Below are 21,628 nucleotides of genomic sequence, written 5' to 3' on the forward strand. Positions count from 1 at the left end.
TGTTGTACATACCCCCCCCAAAAAAAAATCATTGCCAAGACAAATGTAAAGGAGTTCTTTCCCAATGTTTTCTTCTAGGAGTTTTACAGTCTCAGGTCTTATATTTAAGTCTTTAATGCATTTTGAGTTGATTTTTGTGTATAGTGTAAGAAATGGGTTCAATTTCATTCTTTTGCATGTGAATATCCAGTTTTCCCAGGACCATTTATTAAAGAGACTCTTCTTTCCCCTTTGTGTGTTCTTGGTACCCTTATAGAAGATTTAATGGACTGCTTGTGGGTAGGTTTTTATCTGGGTTCTTTTCTGTTCCATTGGTTTTCATGCCAGTACCATACTGTTTTGATTACTGTAGCTTTGTAAAATAATTTGAGATCAGGATGTGTGGTGCCTCCAGTTTTGCTCTTCTTTGGCTACTCTGGGTTTTTCATGGTTCCATGTGAATTTTATGTTTGCTTTTTCTGTTTCTATGAAAAATGCCACTAGAATTTTGATAGGAATTGTATTGAATCTGTAGATTGCTTTGGGTGGACTACATATCTTTAAGAAAAGTTGTATCAATTTACATTATTATTAATAATCTGAAAACAGTTTTTGAATATTGAGTATTTTTTAAATTGTCTGGTAAAAATATGGTAAGCCAGGGTTTTAATCTACATTTATTTGTTGAATCTGACTACCTGCTAACCTCTTGTTTTTGTCATTTTACTTTTTCTATTAAAAGATTAGTGTTTTTCTTTTACAATTATTATTGATAATAAGTCTGACTTATTGAATATCTACCAAGTGCTTGTTGGATATCACCCCCTGCAAAGCATTATTTTCCTTATTTTTCATGAGGTAACTGATTTATAGGAGTGATTTATGTGTTTTCTAAAAATATTAACTTTGTTAGTCCTTGTGAAATATTTTCTGGATTATTTCTAGTCTGAGAATTGCCTTTTCCATTTGCTTATATTTCAAGTCCAAAAGTGTTTTTGTTTTTTTGTTTATTTAATGTGGTCACTGTTACTGTTTTTTGTTTTTGTTTTTTTTTTTCCTATAAACATTATGCTTTGGAAGGCCTTCCTTATCTCCAAGATCCATTAAATATTTACTTCTATTTTTGTCATGGCTTTTTAGAATTTACTTCTAATATTCATTTTTTTGGCTAGTCCGGGATTTTGTTGTCATTCTTGTTGTATCATGCTGGGTTAAGACCTAATTGGGGTTTTCCCAAATCCCTGATTTGCCCAATGCCATTTGAAAAAGTTATTTGTTCTCTATTTATTGGCTTGTGATATTTACTCCATAATATCCTGAGTTTTATCCATGCCAGGGCTTCCTTCATAGATATTGCAGCTATTCTGTTCATCTTTGCAATATGTTTTCCATCGTACCATGTAATTAATCACTGTAGCTTTAAAATACATTTAGCATTTTGTAGGGCACATTTTTTTCAGAGCATTTTCTCCCTCTTTGTTCATTCCCACATAACCACTCATTATCCTTTTTCAAATTTCTTTGATACTCTTATTTGATCATTCAAATAAATATTTTTAAATATATTTGTTTTCACATTCTGCCTTTATTCAAAATCTCTCCAGATTTTGACTGAACTTTTGTTACATTCTTAAAATGATTTTGGTCATTGACATCTACATAATATTTCCTCCTCTCATTCTTAAGTTATTTTAAAATTAATTTGATAATGACTTGAGAGTATGAAAAGAAAAACATATACTTAATAATTTTCCTAGACAAATTTATTTTCTATTACTTCATTCAAAATGTTGTTTATTTGTATATGTATACATATATATTTATATATACATACATATATTTATATACATATACATATATTGTATAACTAATTCACCATGCTGTACACCAGAAATTAAAACAACATTGTAAACCAACTATACTTCAGTAAAAAAAATTAAAAATTAAAAGTAAAAATAAAAAAATATTGTTTACTGAATGTCTATTATGTGACAGTCACTGTTTTGATCACTGGGGATACAAACTTGAATAAGACAATTATGTTCCTGCCCTGTAAAATTACATTCAAATTGGGAAGAATGGTAATAGATGTGTTAATAAATACACAGACTATAATTTCAGGTACTGATAAGTGCTGTGATGAAAAATAAAACAGAATAAATGGTAAGACAGTGAGTGAGGGTGAGTGTGATTTTAGAAAGGATGGCTGGAAAGGTCCCTTCTGAGGAGCTGGTACCTGAGTCTAGGGAGCCAGTGAGGGGCGTGGGAGAATCTGGAGGAAGCACTTGCCAGGCAGAGAGCATGGCAGATGCCAGGACCCCAAGGAAGGTGTGCCCAAACCATGGCATTGCTGCTTGAGTGGCTGGAGTGGAGAGGACAGAGACAGAGTGGTCAGTGCGAGAAGGCTACAGAGATCAATGGGACCAGGTTTTTATGGTCCTATATGTTACAAAAAGGAGTTTGGAGTTTATTCCAACTATAATGCACAGGAAGACATGGGAGGGTCTTTAACAGGGAATTAACGTGATGTAATTTACATCTTCTGGGTAGAGAGAAGAGAAAGCAGCTAGGGGTCTTTAGCTCAAAGCCACATAAGAGGTGCTGCCACTTGGGCCAGAGTTGTAGCGACAGAGTGTGGAGAAGTGATCAGATCCCATGGAGAGCTGGCCAGAATTGCAGCTAGATTGGGTGTATGTGGAGGAAGATGGGGAGGTGGTAAGGGGGACTTCTGGGTGTAGGGCTAAGGATCTGCGTGAAGACACCTTTTACTGAGAAGAGGAAGAGCACCAGGTAGAGTTTCAGTTGGCCATCCAAGTAGAGAGGGCAAGTACCCATCATCTGGGTCAGGAACTCAGTAAATAGGAGCAAATACTAGAGACATGAATTGGGATGTTGTCAGCATATAGATAGTATTAAAAACCAAGGACTCAATGAGGCCACCCAGAGAATGGGCAGAGAGAGAGCCTGGGCCCTGGAGAAGGGAATGAAGAGACAGGAAGGAGGGAGAGTGGACTCATCAAGACCAGCCAGCCAGGGAGGAGAGAACCAGGTGGGAGTGACAGGTGGGGAGTAAGCTGAGTGCAACGTTGTTGCAAGGAGGGAGTGACCCACTGTCTCACTGCGGTCTGGAGGGTGGTCGGGGAGGGTGAGGACCAGGAACGGAGCCCTGGATTTATGATGCACACCGTGCTACACTTACTCAGATTGTTTTCACTGGGATGGAACTGGGGAAAGAAAAGCCTGCTTGGGAGTGAGTTCAGGAGAGAATGGTGGGAAATAGCAGAAAGAGAGAATAGAGACAACTCCTTAGAGAAGTTTTGCTATGGGAATAGCAGAGGAGAGAGACTGAAGATGGACTTAGGATCAAGGGAGTGCTTATTTTTTTCCCCTTTTTTTAAAAATTGAAATATAGTCAGTTTATAATGTGGTGTTCAGTCATACATATACATATACATATACATATATTCCTTTTCGTATTGTATTTCATTATAGGTGACTACAAGATATTGAGTATAGTTCCCTGTACTATACAGTAGAAACTTGTTGTTTATTTATTTTATATGTAGTAGTTAGTATTTGAAATCTCAAACTTCCAATTTATCCCTTCCCACCCTCTTGCCCCTCCTGTAACCATAAGTTTGTTTTCTATCTGTGACTCTGTTTCTGTTTTTTAAATAAGTTCATTTGTGTCTTTTTTTTTTTATTCCACATATAAGTAATATCATATGGTATTTGTCTTTCTCTTTCTGGCTTACTTCACTTAGAATGATGATCTCCAGGTCAATCCATGTTGCTACAAATGGCATTATTTTATTCTTTTTGTGGCTGAGTAGTATTCCATTGTATAAATATACCACATCTTCTTTATCCAGTCATCTGTTGATAGACATTTAGGTTGCTTCCATGGCTTGTCTATTGTAAATAGTGCTGCTATGAACATTGGGGTGCATGTATCTTTTTGAATTAGAGTTCAAGAGGGTGCTCTTTAATATGTGGCATTTTATAGCTGATGTCAGTGATCCAAGAGAGAGGAAGAAGCTCCTATTGCAGGAGAGAAAGGGGGCACCTGCAGGAGCCAAATCCTTAAGAGATAAGAGTGAGTGGCATCTCTGGGACACGCAGAAGGTTAGGCTTTGGGCAGGAGAAAGGGTGTTTATCAATTTTCATTTAAGTGAAGCCATCTCTATTTTAAGTGCATCTGATATGTGTCTTATTCTTTAGGGCATACTGTCTCTTCTTGCTCATCCAGGTATTCATGATAAGATGCAGGTAATCTGTGAATAAAAGAGCAATGCATTATTGGGAAACTCGGAAACTCTCTATGACAGATTCATTTAAATCACTTCATTTGCGAAAGTGAAAATGAAAAAAAAAAAACCTTCCAATCAACTTCTTACATGCAACTTGTTCTGTCCAACTCAGCCCTCGAGGCATCTGCTGGATATTATTATATGTTGTCCCATGTTTGGTGCACATTTCCAATTGATGATTATCCTCTGCTTGAATATGCTACTGAACTGTAGGGGCACCTACAGGGAAGATGACAGACTGTTGCATTTCGTGGAAAACCTCAGGCTCGAAGGCCCTAACCTGTGCAGGCATTCACTCTGCATCCCTGGAAGCCAAGTGTCAGGGGCACTCTGCCCTCGCCCCACAAAAGCAGTGCTGCCTCAGATGATGGGGTTTCCAGACTTTTTTTCTTTCTATTTAACGGCCATAGGCTTAAGAAAATGATGGTTACCAGGGATGATGTACTTATATTGGCACTTCCAGCTTGTGGTGGATCTTGGCCTACTGGGGGGAGGGCACAGAATAGAGTTAATAATAGAGTCATGTTTTCATTATTAAAGTAGATGGTTATGGACGGTGGCACCAGGTAGCCTATGCTGGAATCAGATAATGTGGGTCCTCTAGAATGATGCTGAGAATTATTCTCCAAAATTTCATCAGCATAAGTTAATTTGTTTGCAGTGTCTCTTCTAAGCTCCCTGGCACGTTTTTCTCATTATTAGGAGCATGGTGAGTGAACAAATGACACTTGCTTCCCTTATTTTACTCTCAGCGGTTCTCTTCTTGGAGCTGATGGCTGTGTTATCGCCCAGGGTGAGACTAAGCCTCTGGTTGTCATCATGGGGCTTGATGGCCAGTGTTAGAGGAACATTTAGTAAATCTCAACCTCTCAACCATCACTTCTCTGTATAAATGGCCAGAATTGATTTCTGATGTGATGGCTGCGACCATTACATGAGAAAGCAATTTTTATGCACCCACTTTGCCACCCTCTGCGCAGTGTCTCTTGGGTGATGCTGTTCACTGTAGCCCAGAGGAGCTGAAGAGCCTTCCAAGGCATCTCTGCTCCCGATACAGCCACTGAAAAGCTGAAGTCTGTGCCTAAGAAAGACTGAGCATACCAGCATAAGGTCAGAGAAATGCTAATTTATTACAGGAAAATAAAAGAATCTTATGATTTGAGAACCTCAAATGACTCTTAGCATTTGTCTGTAGCTATTTTCGCAGGGGACCTGGGCATAGATAGGGCTGTGTTTTATCTTGGATACACCAGTCCTCCTCCTTCTTATTTATTATCTCTAATCGGAGATGCTGCTACTGCCTGTAGCAATGGATCATTCCTGACTATGGCCAAATAAATCGGACATCTTTTAGCCATTAAGGGTAGTGGTGAGCCTGGATGCCAATACCACATGACACTTAGAGGTATTCAGACATATTCCAAATAGGATTTTGTGGCTAAGAGGGGTTGTCTTATTGGCATTGGTAGGTAAGAAGCGCTAACATTTACTGAGAAACTACTGGCGTTGTCCCTGAACTTCATGTATGTTTTTTCATTTCATTCTCTCAATAATTTCTTCACACATAAGAGTCCTCTGTGATGTGATGGGCATCGGGGAAAGCCCTCAGATATAGCAGTGAGCAAGGCAGACATACTGCCAGCACATTTAGAGCTTACAATCTAGGGAAGTAGACAGTGATGACAGAATCAGTACTATTGATTGATTGATTCTTATTTTATAGTCACTGCATCTAATTCATCACCACTTTACAAATGAGGGAAGTAAAGCTTATGGAAGTGAGGTAGCTTGCACTAAGATCTGAACCTAAGTCTTTCTGTCCCCACTGGAGACAGTTTGAATCCCAGTTCTGCTAGTTCGCAACTATGTGATCCTGAGAAGGTGACTGAGTTTCCTGAGATGATGAGTGGGGACACTAAGACACTTTCTGGCCTTTCCGTCTTCCATCTTACCCACTTTACTCTCACCTGTGCTAGATGCTTCCCATCTGTCAAGTCTCAGTTTGTTTAGTCATCATTTCTCAAGAAAGGCTTCCCTGACTGCCTGTCTTGGCTCTGCAGGAATCTCTGAGTGAGTGAACACGTCCTGTGGTGCCTTTGTAGCATTCCCTTGTCATAGTACAAACTCCCTGCAATGGACCTTCCTGTTTTCCTTCCTTAAGGCAGAAAGATGAAGAGGGTAGACTGAGGGGTCAGCAGTGTTTCATCAAGTCCTGGTGCAGATAGGGAATGGGTTTGATACACCCTCCACTGCATTCCCCAGCTGGGCCACATAAGCCTTGATTCTACCATATTTGTGAAGATAAAAGAGTGAGTCTGCTTTATTCTGGTATTGGGCAAAATGGCCTTGGAGTGAAAGCTTAGTAAAGAAGTTAGCACGGAGCCAGAGCAGTGGCTAGAGAGGAAAGCAAGGCAGGCTTGCTAGTGGCTGGGCAGGCAGGACTCTGCAGGGAAGCTCAGAGACCTCTCCATTCCTGCCCAGTGCCTCATACCTCTTGGCACATTCATTCAACACCTCAGTCCGCAGACTGATATATTTTTGATGAGGGAAAAGTTAGGGAAATCCTGGAGAGTCAAAACAGACAGAAGACACAGTTCTTCTATCCTGAATCAATGGGACTATTTGGGCCATAGCTTTGCCTTCCTGAAACCAGGGTCCAGTCTAGTGCAAATCAATATTTGTTGATGCATAATTTTGTGGAGCAGGCTTGTGTTTTCTATAGCAAGGTTGTCTTTTAATAAGATGACCAAGCACGACTTTATAAGGCAAACAAATGAAATAAAACCTTCCAGACGACTCTTGGAAATGTTTCTTCTTCTTTTTTTCTTAACTCCAATACAGACCTTTCAGTGAAATGGCCTGACAGTTTTATGCGTTCCTTCCTGTTTAGCATGGCAGTGAAGGATGGAATTTGGGCTTGTTCTGTCTGAATTCAGGCCCACCATGACCTGTTGAAGTCACTTTCTCAAAATAAAGACAGGCTTAAATAATAAACTTTACAAAATCATCCTAAACTAGGACTTCTTAGCATTTTTCTCTTTGCCTGTGATTTTTTTTTAATTTAGAGACTGTAAAAATATAAAGCCAATGAACTATAATTGCTATGCCATCCAGAACATGGATTGCCCTAGAAGTAAGAATATGTGTGACTGATTTGAACTGGGACTGTATGGGGCAGGGTGGGGAGGAGAGACGCATACAGCCTCCAGGAGGAATGAGTGTCATTGAACAATATGGTTTAAAGAGTCTTCCTATTACTTAGCTAAAGAGAGAATTAAATAAGATATTCTAGATTGGCCACAGCAAGCCCTATATATGAGAATGATCTAGGGTTTTTCAGCTAATCTGATAAATACTTATTGAAAGGCTAGCTTTCCATCCATTTTTTTCAAATAGACTGTATATTTTTAGAGCAGTCTTAGGATCACAAAAAATTGAGCATAAAGTACAGAGTTCTCACATACTTCCTACCCCACATATCCACAGTCTCCGCAACTATCAACACCCACCCCGAAGTGGTATATGTGGTACAATCAATGAACTTACATTAACACATCATAGTCACTAAAAGTTCATAGTTTACATGAGGGTTCACTCCTGGTGTTGTATATTCTGTGGGTTTTGACAAATGGACAATGACACGTATCTACCACTGTAATATCATCCAGAATGCTTCACTGCCCTAAAAGTTCCCTATGCTCACCTGTTTATTCTTTCCTCCTCTCCAACTCCTGGTAGCCACTGGTCTTTTTTAGTGCCTCCAAAGTTTTGCCTTTTCCAGAATGTCTTATAGTTGGAATCATACAGTATGTAGGCTTTTCAGATTAGCGTCTTTCACTTAGCAATAGGTATTTAATATGGTTCCATTTGTTTTCTTGATTTGATAGCTCATTTCTTTTTAGCTCTGAATTCTGTCGTCTGGATGTACCAGTTTAGTATCTATTTACCTACTGAAGGACATCTTATTTGCTTCCAAGTTTTGGCGATTCTGAATAAAGCTGCTCTAAAACATCCATGTGAAGGTTTTTATGTGGACATAAATTTTTAACTAATTTGGGTAAATACCAAGAAGCACAGTTGGTTGCTGAATCATATAATAAGTATGTTTAATTTTGTTAAAAAAAAAAAACTACCAAGCTGTCTTCCAATTTTGTAAAAAGAAAAGAAAACAAAAAACCCCCCAAAACTGTAAAATTATCTTCCAAGGTGGCTTTACCATTTTGTACTCCCACAGGCAATGAGTGGGAGTTCTTGTTGCTCCACATTCGTGTCAGTATTCGGTGCTGTTAGTGCTGTGGATTTTCACCATTCTAATCGGTGTGTAATGGTATCTCGTTGTTTTTTCCACCCAGTTTTGAGCGTTACCTCTTCAGTTTGGGAGAGGAGCGTGGGATCCAGGGAACAGAGGTAGCTGGGACTAGAGATGGGGAGCTGGCTGTGATATTGGAGGTAGAACAGTGGGCGATTTTAGACTAAAGGTATCCCTGGGCTTGCAGAGATTTTCCTAAAATGTAGTTTAGAACCCAAGGGACTAAAGGGAAGGTCAGTTCCAAGTTTTGGGAAACCTAGAAGAAACTATGAATACTCTATAAATACATTGATTCCCTCAGCTTAGTAAAGCTATGTGTGACTTTATTGAGTTTATGAAACCTGATGTGCATATTTAGAATCAGCATTTACAAAGTACACGTCAGCTCTCCACAGTTTTATAGAGGTGTCATCAGTGGTCCTTTGTTCACCAGGATCTCAAACTATATCTTCCCTCACATTTTGAAGGTGGATTTTATCAGTAGATATCTCAGCTGTACTGTGGCTGTACCATTCTAGTCACCAGGTGTAATCAGATTGAGAAACTAAGGTCAGTGGCAGAATATAAAGTCAAACAATTTGCCCCTCTCTGCCTCTGCTCATTACCGTGAGGTGCAGAGCCTCTAGAATGTTCTCTCACTATCAGTGTGATAATGGCCTTGAGCAAAGTAAACGTTACAGTGGAAAGAAAGAGGAACGAGGAAGGACAGCTCTCACTGTTCCCTGTCACACATTCCCTCTTTCCTCGGGGCCACTGGCCCCGATTAGAAAGGCTTCCCTCGAAGCAGCTAACATCTATTCTTTTATCAAGTACTGAATAGGCGCAGCTTTGGCAGAAATCTCATTTGTTCTTCTACTATAGTATATTTTGAAATTTTACCATCTTTGTTGCCTCTGTGCCCAGTGATATATTTCTATAGACAGTCCTCCCTTTGCAGGGTACCTTGTTAAGGACTCATGCCTATTGAAATGTTGCCCTTATGTTACATGGTTCCATGGATCTGAGATTTGATGTGATTTAAGAACTTCATACTTCACTGGGAAAATTGTCACCATCAAAAATAAACTTTCTCATCTTCTCATGTCTAAACCAACCCATCTGTGCCTCCGTCTACCACTGAGAAGTGTCCCTCTCCTCTCATGGGCCACGGCATCACTTGTACTCCACATCCCACCCTAGGGGAAGAAACGGTTACTATTCCAAAATATCCTCCGTTTATCTCAGTCAGTGATTCACCACTTTTTATCCCCTGCCTGTCACTTAGTTGGGCTTCACTCTCTTGGGTTTGAAACACTCTCTCTCCCGTGTCCCATCTTCCCTCAGTCCATTCTTGTTTTGTTTCTTGGCTGGCTCCTTCTCCAGCTGCCTCCTTTGGAGGAACTCAGGATGTGGTCTCAGATTGTCATCTTCCCTGTCTCTAACCTTTGTCCCCAAGTGACCCCCTCAGTCCCCAGGGGTGCAAGCTCTCCTGTGCTGGTGACTCCCAGGTTGCCACTGGAGCCCACATCTCTCCTTTGAGCTCCTTACTCTCGTGTCTAAACGTCTCCTGACATCTCCCCTTGGGATGCGTCTTCGATTCTGCCACTTAGCAGATCCAAAGTGGAATTCTCAATTTTCCCCCTTCCACGCCCATCTTCTAAAACGCCTGTTCTTCTCCTTTCATGTAAAAAGCACCGTGCTTTATCGGGCTATGCAAGCCCAAATCTAGGAGTCTTTCCTCTCTGATAAACTAGATATTACATATCTTAGTAAGTCTTACTGATTCTACCTTGAAAACATATCTGAAGCTCTTTTCTTTACTTCATGTCCTCATCCTCCCTCTTAGTCCGGCCTCCACTCCTCTTGCCTCAGTGAACACATCAGCCTCTAATTGAAGCCTCTATCCCTGTGCCCCTGTAGCTGCCCCCACTGCTCTTCAGACAGCAGCAAAGAGGGTCTTCTCAATGATCATCTGATAATGCTCTTCCTTTGCTTTTAAATTCCTGCAATGGCTCTCCTTATGTTTAACATAAAATTCAACCTTAGCCCCTCAACCTTACTTCTTTTGTTTTTTTTGGGGGGGCGGGGGGAGGGCAGGGGAGATAATTAGGTTTGTTTATTATTATTGCTTTTTTTAAATGGAAGTACTGGGGATTGGACCCAGGACCTCATGCATGCTAAGCACACGCCCTTACCACTGAGCTATACCCTCCCCCTCACCCTTACTTCTTTCCACTCTTCCTTTCACTTGATTCGTTCAGATATCACTGGTATTATGTGGAAGGAAAGAAGGGTGGAAGGAAGGGAGGGAGGGAGGGAAGTAAGGAGGAAGATTTCTCTTTTGTAATAAGGAATTGAGGCCCAACGTAACACTAAGTAAGTAGCAGGTATGAGATTCACCCTCAGCTCTGCTTTATTCTCTACGGCTGTCCTCTTGCACTACTCCATTTGGTGTAATATAGGGCAAACACCAAAAAGTCCCTCGGTACTGTATAAAATCAGGAGCGTATTTAAGGAATTCATGTGATTTGACAAAGGAACAGTAATCCTGAGTTGAGACAGGCCTGTCATTTATTCCCTGTGGAACTGTTAGCATACTCCGAGCCCCAGTTTCTTCATCTATAAAACTGACATAATACCTCACGGTGTGAGGATTAAATGATAATGGGTTTGCACACTTAGCATGTGGTGGTACACAAAGTCTGCTAGTTCCCCACCTCCCTGGCCCCTCCTGTTTTCAGAAACAGTTTATATGTGTCTCAGGTGTGAGCTGGCCATCGTCAATCTATGACTCTTCTCGTGCAGTGAGAATGGAGACAGACCCTCCATCCCTGCCGCAACCACCAGCCCCTTTCTGTGAGCACCTGCTCTGTGCCGGGCACCCTAATGGGTGTTTTCCGTGCCTCATTTCCTTTATCCTCCCAACACCTGAATCCGTGTTTCTGGAAAACCTTGAGAAGGTGTTTCTTCAAGAAAATGTTTCCATGGTCAAGCACATTTCATAACTATAGAAAATGACATGATCCCCGTGGAAAGTTATCATATGTAACTTTAGCTAGAACATTAAAGATCTCGAGGTCTTGTACAGACATCATTTAACTTACAGATCACTGTGGAAATCATCCCTCCACGACCAGCCTTTGTGTTTGTTTCATGTTCGTGCTTAGCAACTGCTTACATTCTGCAGCCCTAACGTTCCTTGGGACACTTCCTGTGACTCCGTGCACTGGAGTCCTGTTGATGTTGCTTCAAATCAAAGGAAAGTTTGGGGAAATGTTGCTTTCCAGACAGCACTGTCTTCTTTACCTCTTTCACTGTTGTGTATTATTCACTGCTATTGTCTCTCTTCATTTACGACTCTGATGGGTTAGTTTTTCTCTGCTGTGAAATCTCTTTTTCCCTATTTTCACCACAGATCATTCTGCTGCTCATTATCAAAGTCAGCATTTCTGCAGAGTGTAGAAAAAAAGAAAATCTGATGGAGAGAGGAGGGAGGGAAGGAGAAAGAGGGAGGGAGGGAAGGAGAAAGAGAGAGGGAGAAAAAGGGAGAAAAAAGAGAAAGGGAGAGAAGGATTAATCTGTCTAGAATTTTGGGAAAAACTCTTTGGGAGACAATGACTTTTATTCTCAATTATGTTAAATTAAGATAGATTTATTTTTGTTAGACTTTTAAGCTATAGCATCAAATATGAAAATAACAATGACTCATCAAGTAGTAATATTTTCTTCAAAACCTATTTTTCCCTATAAGATTATTTGATTTTTTTAATTTGTTCAATTTTGTATAGGATCTAATCATGTCTCAAGACAGGAATTGCTAGGGTTAAAATAAAAGGGAACAATAAAATAATATAAATTTTAGGAGCTCTTTGGCACAGGGATCTTGTCCTGTTTTTATTTGAGTGGAGCAGAATCATGACAGTACCTGGCACAAAGTATTCAATAAATATTCAGAAACTAAATGAACTCCTATGCTGTAAAAATAGGGTCATAAGTCCTGAAACCACACTTGACATAAATCTGCTGCCTAAATATCCTTAACAAGTACTCTAATACCCCAGTTTCTCATCTTTTTTAGAACTGGGCTTAGGTGCTTTTAGATTCAGTTGTTACCATCAAGAGTGTCCATAGGTACTCATTTCAATTATTATACTTTTTATCTTTTTTTAAAAAGTGTCAGAATTTTGTTCTGACAATTTTTGGAAGGATGGTTGTCTTTAGGCAAATTTAAATTACCATTACATTTGCAGAGATGTCACGGTATTCTTTGTTTTGTTTTTATTTTTAGTTTTTTATTGAAGTGTATGTAGTTGATTTACAACGTTAGTTTCAAGTGTACAGCCAAGTGATTCAGAGATATATATATATATATGTATTTATTTTTATATATGTGTATATATATATATATATATATATATATATATACACACACACACACACACACACACACACACACACACACACACATACACATATATATGTATATTTGTCTTAGTCCATTTGGGCTGCTATTAAAAAAAATACCATAGACTAGCTCTCTGAAGCAGCAAACCTTCATTTCCCTCAGTTCTGGGGGCTGGGAAGTCCAAAATCAAGGTGCCAGCAGATTTGGTGGCATGTGAGGGTTGACTTCCTGCATCAGAGGCCACTGTCTTTTCATTGTAACCTCACATGATGGAAAGAGAAAGAAATCCACTAATCCCACAAGACTCCACCCCCATGATCTAATTACCCCCCAAAGCCCCACCATCTAATACCATCTCATTCAGGATTAGGATTTAACATATGAATTCTGGGGGTACCCAAACATTCAGTCTATAGCAAGACCCTTGGTTTTGTTATCAGAGACGAATTCTTCCACATTTCTTCAGTTTTCTTAGGATTCTTTATCTTGTTCTAACCTTCTTAGGGTTTCTTTATCTCGTATATCATAACTGTGTAAATGCTAAGATTGCTTTTGTCTGTACTTCCCAGGAGCTATCAAAGAGAATGGCTAAATTAAGAAATTATTTGATAATATGTTCAAAGAAGATCATTTAATCCCTTAGGGAAAAAAAAACAACGTATGAGTTAAAAGTTGCTTTTATAACATGCGCAGAACTGGGTTCTGGGGGATTGTGGTCAGCCTGGCAGAGGTATTATTCAGCCACACCTGAGTAGTGACTTGCTATGTGTTCTCCTCAAGATGATGTTACTCTTTTTTGGTACTGAACTTAGTTCAAGCATGAGGTGGGGGGACTGATCGCAGTAAACAAAATAACTACGCAAAAGTTCTTACAAGATGGAGGTAAAAATACAAATATAAAAAAGGCCAGGTGTGACACTTTCTTGCTAGAAAATCTGAATAACGATTACACACCTCCCTTCAGGAGCAATAGGCGTAAAGGAAAGTGTGTTTGGATCTGCTCCATCTGCCTTTGTGGTGAGGCCAGCTGACTTCCGATAGGACTTGGCATCTTCAGTTGAATGTACTGGAAACTTCATCTAATGTGTGTATTTGATAGCCAGCAGGGGTTGTGTGTGTACATACATGTGGTCTCTTCCAATTTGTGACTCATGAAACACAGCAGAATGAAACACAAAAACGAAGTATAGGAAGAGAACTGTACAGGGCAGTTTGCTACTGCATCTGTAAGTAACACTGACAGAATTCTCGCAGGTCATTAAGATGGCTGTACCATGCTAATAATTTTTGATTGAGCTAAAGAGTCACAGAGTGCAAGGAGAGCTTAAGTCATCCACTTTCAAGCATGAGTTTGCTCAGCCCAGCCCGGAAGTAGAAACCTGACCAGCTCCATTCACTGTTGAGGGTTTACATGTTAAAAGTCTTCTTTATGTCAAGCAGCCGTCTCCATCTCTATCTCTGCAACTTCCATCACCCTCTGCCCTTTGGGGACACAAAGAACAAATTTAATTTCTGTTCTCTATGCCAGCTGGGCCATTCAGTTATTCATTCTCTCACTCAACAGACCTTTATTGAGTAGCAGCCATATGCAGGCAGTGAGAACACAAAGGTCAAAAACACAAAACGATGTTTTGAAGAATGTCACAGTCTATCACATCTGTCTCAGCCTTTTGCAGTTCCTACTCATCAGGGTAATAACCCCTTGTTCCTTTGGTCATTCCTCATGTGTCACCATCTGAGGCTTCTTTGCTAGTCCTCTCTTTTAAATGAGTTGGAGTTTATCAAAGTTCCTTGAAGTGTGGGGCCCCAAAGATGCAATCGACTGTATTGCTTGACCCGAGCAAAGAGCACTGACCCTGGCATCTCAGCTTCTGGGCACTCTGATGAGATGATGCAAACAAAGGCATTTGTCAATCACATCACATATCACAGCCATGAATTTTTTCAATGTATTGAATTAAATCCAAAATCATTATCCTGACTTCAAGCCTCTGCCAAACCTAGTTGTGGTCTTTAACCATCACTGCTCCCCAATATGAATGTATTGTGTGTTTTCTTTCCTATATATCTTTGCCAATTTGTTTCTCTCCCTAGAATACCCCTATGGGGGCCTGTTTCAAAGCTAAACGTTTCACAGGGGTAATTGTTGATGCTTTTCTTGTTGCTGTTCCTAAAACATTCTCCATCGTGCCCTGCCATGTGGTATGTCTAGTTTGAGGACAGGAATCTCTTCAATTCCATGATTAAGTTTTCTGCTGTTTGATTTTGTGGTATAGCACACCTCCCCTCGTTGCCACGAACCTTCAAATCTGCCACCTACAAATGCCTTGTGTGAGTGATGTTTCAGGTGAAACCACAGACAGGAGATGCCACTGGAAATCTAGACAGTGCAGGGCAGAAAGATGGCAGTAAGGCAGATAGTTCTGCAAGAAAATAACAGAAACAGAAATTAACCTCAGAATACAACCCCCAGGGAATTAGCCCCATTTTATAGGAGCTCTCAAAAGATAGAGTCACCCCAGCCAACATGTGGGTTACATTTACATTTCTGCCTGCCAACTAGACGTGAGGCAACTTAAGTGCAAAGACTGTGGTTTCGATTTTGGTGTCCCTCGTGCCTAGCCCTCAGATTTCCTCATCGCCTGCTTTATTTTCAGTTTCAAGTTCCCTACTCAGCAGCTTTTGAGATGTTATGCAAATGTTTATCATTTCCAGGGAAATTTCTCATTTGCTACGTGTCTAAAGTTTAAGGTCACTTTTTTGAGTGCATTGTTTACACAAATACAGTGTGTTTTTCATTAGTAACTGAAAAACACCCAAATATGTCATTTCCAATCAATTCTGATTTTCTGGTCATTTTATGTCACTTAGATTAACATCAGTATTATTTCTCTTTTTCTAACCACAGAATTCAGACAATATTTTATATGGAGACTAACCTGAAGTTTCTTCCCATTTAGACCTTCTTAGAAGTGATATTAGTTTAGGAAAAATAGTAGCAACAAAAACCTGTTTAATAAGTTGAGTGCTGAGTTAGGAATATATATTGCAGGGTGACAATACATAATTTCATGCTCTGTGATCTATTTCATTGTCAGCCTGAATTTATTAAGATTAACTTTGGGACATAGTTTAAGATCTACTTTACCTAGCCATTAGGATGGCTGTAGTACTCCTGCAAACAATGTAAAAATGGAACTAATTTCTTTATCTATTATGATCAAATATTTTTACTTTAATGTTTGAATATAAAAGATGGGGTATATATAGCTCAGTGGTAGAGCATGTGCTTAGCATGCACGAGGTCCTCAGTTCAATACGCAGTACATCCATTAAAACAACCAAAAAAATTTTTTTAAAATATGGTGAATAGGTAAAATTTGTTTAAGGTAAACCAAATTTATCAACATTTCCCACTGAGAAAGGATGACTAAATTTGCAGTTCATGAATTTATATCTAGTATCCTTATAGAAATAATGTAAATTTGTATCTGCATGAATCATTACTATATTTATATCCTACTTAGGAAATACTAGCTAGTGATCAGATGGTTAGAACAGTGGGATATGAATCATGGACACTTAGGTCTGGCTGTGACCAGCCATTAACCAGCTGAGTGAATTTGAACACCTTTCTTGATCTTAGTTTCCTTACTTGCAAAATGGGTTTTTGCAGTTTCTCTTAGTACTAATCACATTTATAATTCTCAATAATTCCTCATGAGGATAAAAGTTATTTTCCAAATTAAAACAACTCTTCATGGCAAAGATTCCACTTAAAGGAAATATTTCTGAGAATGCTGATAAAACACTGAAGGACTAATCCAAGAAGTGTTGCTCATTGCAAAAGTAGACTTCACTAGTTTCAGGAGTGTCTTATTTTCAGCGGGTCAAATATATAACATATGCTGGACTTTTAATGCTTAACTAATGGATATGAAGGACATTTATTTATTTATTTATTCATTTGGTTATTTTTATTTTACACCAAGAAGCAAGGTTGTAACTCCTAGGGGAGCCATAGAGAGAACAGAACAAAGCTCCCCCATCCAGAGGAGGCATTGGTAAAGGTGGCGGGCAGAGACATCGTTCCTTGTCTTCTGCTTTGGTCCTCAACTGCTCCTTCCTCTGTGTAGGGATTTTCTTTTTGGCACCTCACTTCCTTTTGTTCCCAAGTGCCTTATTCTCCTCTTCGGGGTTTAAAGGAAATTACCCAGTTTCATCCTGTCTGGCCAACTTGCCAGGAGAGTTTTCCTAGAGTAATTGCCTGGGCGGTCACTTCATTGTGGTGCGGTTCCTTCAGAAAAATCCCTTTAGAAGCTTCCACTGGGAAGGATCCCATTTCTCAAATACAAAGGACTAAAATAGCTAGTGAGTGGATCTCCCAGAAGATTTGTGTTTTCCAAAAGAACAAATAGATAAATTCTGAAGTTGAAGAAAGGAGGTGAGAGGATAATGGGTTAGGAATGGAGTCACTTTATCCTGAAATACATACTCTGGGTTTAAATGAAAATATTAGCATAAGAAAAGCTTAAAAATATATTTCAAAACAATGAATTTTGGCTTTCGTATTGATTGCTTTTTTCCTTTGCTTTGCAAAATTTAGTGGAGTAACATAGTTCCATGGGCTGTAAACCTTGCTCTTAATATTTGGAGTGAAAATAAGTCCATAGAGGACTATTAGACAAGGACGCATTTTTGTAAATTAGAGTTTCAGCATGGAGAGAAGTGATGAGAATAAGGCCTTTATTACTATATGTTCACTATGTGAGAGCAAACTTCCAAAATAGCATGAAGATTTAATTTCTATACCCCTTGCTCCATTCTGACCAATTGCCTAGGACATGTATTCTGTGCCTTCAAGAGGTGAAAAGCAGTGCCAAAGATTTGATGATTAATGGCCAGCAACATGGCTAATTTGAGGCAGAAAGATATTTTTATACAATATCAAATTTTGGCATAAATTGCCTGATCAGTTGCCTCAGACTTCCACTCTTCTTTGTTTGTGTACACTTAGTCATTAATTTAACAATATCTTTTCTTTTTATAACTATGAGATCTTTCCTCTCCAGAGACTTCAGGAATATTTTTGGATATTCAGACAGTTCAGATTAGTACTTAAACATCTGCATCATATCTAGGTTGAATCTCAGGGCTCTTGGAGAAGTGTGTAAATTTTGTAATGGAAGGGAGCATAATTTTTGGTCCACTCAGGGGCTGAAACTGTTTTGAATCTGTTCTTGGGTTGCTTTGTTTCTTCTGATCCTGGTAGTTGGAACATATAAGCAGCATCAACTGGAAGAAATATTGTTTAAGAAGAAGGTGGAAATACAGATAAACGTCACAATTGGTTTTAATTTATCTTCAATATCAAGATTAAGTATCAAAGGAATAGAAATAAGAGTGTATCTTTCCTACTCACTAGAGGAAACTTAGGAAACTTTAGAGAAAGACAGAAAAGAAGAAAGAAAGAAGCATAAATGAAATAGGCAAATGTAAAATACAATCATAATTCTAAAAATCAATCAAATCCAAGAATACTAACAGTCTCTTTTCAGTGTTACCAATTAAATATAGAGATTTTTCAGATTACAAAAAAAATTTTTTTTTAATATTTACAAGTGATATTTATTATTTACAAGTGTCACAGATAAAACATGGGACATAGAAACACTGGCTATAAAGTACAGAAAAATATATGGCAGTCAAATACTAACCAAAGAAGCTAATATGAATCCTTTCATATTAAACAAAATAGTAATGAAAGCAAAAGCATTATTGGAGCTACAAAATTTACAAATGTTTCAATTTACCAGGAAGAACCAAACTTGCATGAACTTAATAATATTAACTTCCAATAAAGTGAAAACTAAAAGATCTAGAAATAAAAAGAGATATTGACAAACTCATTACCATATTTTAACACATCTCTTTAAGTAACTGACAGATTAGGAAGATCAAAAATTAGAAGGAATACAGAAGAGTTAAATAATAATAAGCTCATTTAAAGTGCATTTATAGAATGCTGTACCCATCAATTAGAACATAATTTCTTCTTATGTATACATGCAACAGTTATGAAAATTAACCATATATTAGGCTACAAAATAAGTCCCTGTCAAAGAACATACATGAATGCACCATTCTTAGCCTTGAAATCGTATATTTGTGTATATTTGAAATAGACACAAAAACCCAACTTTAAATAATGAATGTATTAAAGAAGACTTTATAATAAAAACTAAGGAATACTGAGGTAAATGATAAATAAATGATTATATATCAGAACTTGTGGAATGCCATTGAACTCTTGCTTAGAAGGAAATGTATAGCTTTAGAAGCTTACATAACAAGATGATAAAATCTAAATATTGAAAAGCTAAGGGTATATCTCAATAATTTGAAAAAATAAAATTAAAATGAACCCAAATCATTTTGCAGTCTTTTATGAGATAGTCACATGTGGCTACAAGAGGAGAAGGGGGAGAGGTTTCAGAAAAAACGAAGTTGATTTTACTCACAGACCCCAGAGAGGATCACACACATGCCAGGACCACATGGGAAAGACACCAGGGTGGTCAGGAGGCAACAGGGAAAGTTTAGGGCACTGCCTTTATTGGGGTTTTCATGGGAAAGGCAAGCAAGGCAGAGTGAACATTTTAGGATTGCCTATTGAATACTTTCGGAGGGCTTTGGGCTATAGGAGTGGTCTCTAGTTGACTATTATCTGGCCCTGGGAGGAAGAAAGAGGAGGAATATTGCCTCTGGGGTTTAAGAGCCAGGTGGAGGAGGCGAGGCCTTGGATTAGTTAGTTTGCTTATCAAGGGCATGCTCCTTGCTGGTCCTGTGCTATCTTTACAATTGGCTAACCCATCATAGTCTACAGAAAAGTTAAGAAACATTTAAAATACACAAATAAAGTAGGAAGAAGGAAATAATAAGAACCCAGCACTTATGAACTAGATGAAAAGATACACCAAAAAGGATCAACAAAGCAAACATTCATCTATTGAAAAAACTAATTATACCAATTAAACAGAACTGCGGCAATGTTGAGCAGGGCAAATGCAATTAACAACATTTGGAATGGAAAATAGGGAATAACAATATCCTGGAGATGTTATATATTATGCAACAAAAATTTTAATGCTGAAAAATTTTTACTTAGGTAAAAAAATAGATCATGTTCTAAAATATATAAAAGTAGACTCAAGAATAAATAGAAAAATGGAAGTAAACCTATAATCATTTTAAAAGGTGGAATCAACACTTGCCAGTATTATGGGATGTCACATGTGACATTCTCTTGATTATCTGGGGGGTAGATATATTTTTGCAGAGAACTGGGTCTGAAGTTCAGTTGGGGCTGAATTTGGCTTATTAGTTCTACTTTAATTGGGATGAGAGCCCAGGAGAGATTAGTGAGTTCTTACCTCTCTCAAATGGGTAAAATAGAATTTGAATCTATATTAGAGGATTAAATTTTGTTTGCACCCTTAAGAGACTTCTCAGTGCTACTCGTCTGCTGCTTTTCCTGGTAATTTTTGTCAAGGCAGCATGGGTGATAAATACTAAAGGACATCCATGCATTTTTATAGACTTTGCTACCTTAAAGGAACAATGAATTGGAAAAAGGCAGAAACTCACTCTTCTGGTGCCATTTATAATTTTTCCTAGCTAGGCTGCAGTTGACTTTTCCCTTTTCTCCAAAGGGTTAGACCTCTGTGGGATGGAGAGCAGAACAGAGAGTCAGAATTCATGGTGACTGATGATTTGCAATTTCTCTTTTTTGATGGGCTTGTTCATGTTTTCTGCCTATTTGCTCCTGGGCTTATTGTTTCCTAATAATTTCTAGGCTATTTTACATTAGACACATTAACCTTTTGTCTGTCAGTTACATTGCATATATTTTTCTAGTCTATCATGTGTAAACATTTGCCATAACATAAATATATATTACGTGTGTCAATGTTTTTCCCTTTGTAGGTTTGGGCTTTCTGTTTTAAAACTTTTCCTTCACCTAAAAGAGAGAGAACACGGCAACACAGTCACTGCTCTAAAAGTCCTCTGTGTGCAAGGGTATATTTCTGACTATGGAAAAAAAAATTAGCCCTCCGCCAGTATGGTAAACCCATTGGAAATTTCTGTTTTTCCCATGGGAGTTGAATTATTTTTTACCCCAACTTAATCTCCCATAATTTTTACATTTGGTCCAGTGTCAAGATTCAAAAGGGGTGATTGCCTCTTCCCAGAATTTCTTTCCTTCTTCCTCTCTTTTAAAAATTTCATTGGGTATTACTGCTTCTCCTCCACTGAGCTTATAGTCTTCTCCTTGGCAGTTTAGAAATGCTCCTGGGCAGAACGCTGTAGGTTTGTTTGTCTTCTTGAGTTTAAATAACAAGTGAAAGCTACAAAGTTTGGACTCGTTTATCCTTACAAGGCATGTCTGCATTTGTGGGGGCATCTCATTTCCTCCAAGTGGGCTGCCCTTCAACTGTAATGAATATGCAGCTGGAACGTGAGCACTGGCACTGGAGCCTCAGCCTCAAGCAACACTCTGCTTAGCCTAAGAAAGCCAACTGAAGGTCCGCAGATTGTGACCCAGAATCATGGGTTTGCATTTATCAGCTGCCAGAAAGATGATCC

At 38.7% G+C, this 21,628-nt stretch overlaps 1 long non-coding RNA gene across 2 annotated transcripts in view; it reads right to left on the reverse strand.

Annotated features, from left to right (window-relative positions):
• Nucleotides 1–249: 249 nt before the first annotated feature.
• Nucleotides 250–21,628, reverse strand: part of LOC141578380 (uncharacterized) — a 60,193-nt gene continuing 38,814 nt past the window's right edge. The window contains exons 2-5 of one of the 2 annotated variants that reach the window (XR_012508740.1): nucleotides 15,284–15,405; nucleotides 11,884–12,052; nucleotides 4,377–4,508; nucleotides 250–4,253 (exon numbers count right to left, since the gene is read on the reverse strand). This is a non-coding gene — a long non-coding RNA (uncharacterized LOC141578380). The other variant, XR_012508739.1, reaches the window with a different exon arrangement.

The sequence above is a fragment of the Camelus bactrianus genome, chromosome 8 (genome assembly GCF_048773025.1).
Source record: "Camelus bactrianus isolate YW-2024 breed Bactrian camel chromosome 8, ASM4877302v1, whole genome shotgun sequence".
In the NCBI taxonomy this organism is placed as follows: Eukaryota; Metazoa; Chordata; class Mammalia; order Artiodactyla; family Camelidae; genus Camelus; species Camelus bactrianus.